General features: G+C 55.5%; 1 long non-coding RNA gene across 1 annotated transcript in view; it reads right to left on the minus strand.

The window, feature by feature from the left end:
* Nucleotides 1-248: 248 nt before the first annotated feature.
* LOC118162429 overlaps nt 249-2,627 on the minus strand; it is a 2,881-nt gene continuing 502 nt past the window's right edge. The window contains exon 2 of the long non-coding RNA XR_004748446.1: nt 249-2,532. This is a non-coding gene — a long non-coding RNA (uncharacterized LOC118162429). The remainder of the gene's footprint in view (nt 2,533-2,627) is intronic.

Here is a 2,627-nt window from a genome sequence, read left to right on the forward strand (position 1 = left end):
TTGGTGCCTGGTGCTGTAAGCAAGCAGGTGACAGATCTGTGGGCTTTCATTCCCTCTTACAGTCTCTGCAGTCACATCTCTGTGAGGTCGTGTTCAGCTTGAGTGGACCAAATAATAGGGCCAACGTTTCTCCTCTCTCTGATGAAGTGGTTGGGGCACCTTCACTGAGTGAACACGATGTGGAATTCAGGCTGTGTCTACCTGGAGAGCTTTTTGGTAGGGTAGGAGGGACCCAAAGGTTTCTAGACTTGCTTTTTTTTTTCAAGATAGGTACTGGCACCCAAAGATCACCACAAGCTCTGCAATTATTAGTCTGCTCATAGTCACTTGTTTGCACAGATACCTTCAGACCAGGTGGAGGAAAGCATGTCTCGGGTGCAGAAGGAATTGTCTTGTTTTCAGAGCAGTGAGGTGAAGGGCTGCCGGCTGTGAAATGAGCGTTGTTGCTCAAGTGAGATGTGCACACACCCCAGTCCTAGTTTCCACAGGACATTACAGGAGCTGTGTGAAGACCTTTCCTGTCCAGAGATACTCTTGAGCTGTGCTGCTCTTGCCTGTGGTGTGGTTAAATCCCTTTGTAAGTCTATTGGAAGCAGATGGGGGGGGCTCTGAACAGAGAGTTGTTTTCTGGCAGGAGCGTGGGCCATGCAGTTGGGCTCTCAGGCTTAGGGATGTATGTTACTTCACCATCATGATTTTGGTTGTGCTCCTACTGGCTTGTTGGTCCTGCAGGACTCCTGCCCTGTGCTGCTCTGGGCACAGCTGCCCCCTCCTCTCTGTGTGAAATCTGCCCCAAGCCCAAAGCCGAGGATAAAGAAGCAGAGGTGTGAAATGCATGGCACACGTTTTCCATGGTGCTTGGGGCTGTGGGGAAGGAGGGAGCTGCCTTCCTGATCCTCTCTCCTGCTCCCTTCCTGAGCCTGCTGGCTGCCTCCCAGCTCCAGCACTCCTTCCTCACCCTCTCCCTGGCTGCTGCTCCCACTGCTAGTCCTGTCTCTGCCATGGCCCTTCCTCTCCTGCTTGGGGATTGTCTTTCTGCTCTGCAAGTGGGGTGGCCTGGACTTTAGTTGGGGAGAGCCCCTGCTGTGGCCTCAGCTCCCCGCTCCCCTGTAGATCCAAAGAGCTGGAGTGTAAACATGCCAAAAATGTGCTCATGCTGTCCCTGCCCAGGTTTGGGCTCTTAGCAGATGGGTTTTCCTATTGCCATAGAGCCGGGGGGCAGGATGATCTCTAGGTCTGTTGTGTGGGCTCAGGCTGGCCAAGGGGGTTTCTCCCTATCCCTGTGCACTCCCTGTGCAGCCACCTGACTGGGAAGGACAGGATTTTGCAGGGAGCTGGGGAGCGGGAGAAAATCTGATGGAAAAGGGTTTTGCCTCAAGCCTTCCCTGTAGCCCAGACAGGGCTGTGAGGGGTTGGAGATAACCCCATCCCTCGCTGCAACTGCCTCTGGAAAGTTTCTTGGGAAGGCACTGGGGAAACTGGAGCCTTCAGGAGAGCACTGGCTGCTGCTAAGAGCCTCTTAGAGGCTGGCTGCTTGTTTGTTCACATCATCACACCCAGGGAGGCTTTCCGTCCGGGGTGTCCCTCTGTCCGTCCATGTGGGCGTGCTTGAAGGCGCGTAGGCAGGTGGCTGTGTGCAGAGGTGTGGGTGCCTCCACCCTTGTCCATGGGTGTCTGTGGGTGTCCCTTCGTCTCTGCAGGCGGGTGTATTTATCTCACCATCCCTGCGACTTTTGGAGAGGCTGAGAGAGGAGGGGGTTGGGAGGGCTGTCTCCCGGATAGTTGATATTCCAGGTTCAGCCTCTTTCTCCACTCTCATTCTCTAAACCCAGCCGGGGGGAGTGTCGCCCCAGGCCGAACATATGCTTCTTTCCATTGCACTAATCCACCTTCAGCGTGGAGGAATAATTGCTCGAGTGTCCATGTCTCCTCGCTGCTTTGTCCCTCGCTGGCTCCCATCAGCTTGGCACACGCCATTTCAATCAAAGCCTTTCAGAGCCCTGTATGCTTTTATCACTGCCCTGCTTCGCCGAGAGGAGGGGAGGGCTGCACCCCGTCCCGCAAGGTTGGGGGAGGACAGGGCTGGGGGGGTGCCCAACCCCCTCATCCGCCCCGCCGGGAACAAAAGGGCCATAGAACAGCACCGGGCTGAATTTACTCCGCCCGCATGTACGGCGTTGGAGTATTTTTGTTGTTGCTGCTAATGGAAAAAAAGGGGGAGGGGGGGAAGGGAAAAAAATAAAGAAAAAAAAACGACCCGACTGCGCTGCAAGTGGCGGCCGGCATTTCCTTTCCCCAGGTTTGGGGAGAGCCCAAATGAGATAGGACGGGAGCTGGGGGGATGCCCCCGGCCTCCCCCGGCTGGATCCGACCCGGGGGGGCAGCGGGGACAGGAGGTGCCCTGAGGCAGGGGCAGCCTACACAGGGCTGTGCCAGCACCCATCCTTTCTTTCCCCGTTTTCCTCCCTCCAGGCGAGGGGGTCGTGGGTGTTGCAAGGGTGGGGTGGGGAGATTGAAATTTCCTCCCAGGAGCTGAGGGAGCGGAAAGAAAGAAAGAAAGAAAAGAAAGAAAGAAAAAGGGAGAAGAAAGAGAGAAGAAAGAGAGAAGAAAGAGAGAAGAAAGAGAG

The sequence above is a fragment of the Oxyura jamaicensis genome, chromosome 2, assembly GCF_011077185.1.
Source record: "Oxyura jamaicensis isolate SHBP4307 breed ruddy duck chromosome 2, BPBGC_Ojam_1.0, whole genome shotgun sequence".
NCBI lineage: Eukaryota > Metazoa > Chordata > Aves > Anseriformes > Anatidae > Oxyura > Oxyura jamaicensis.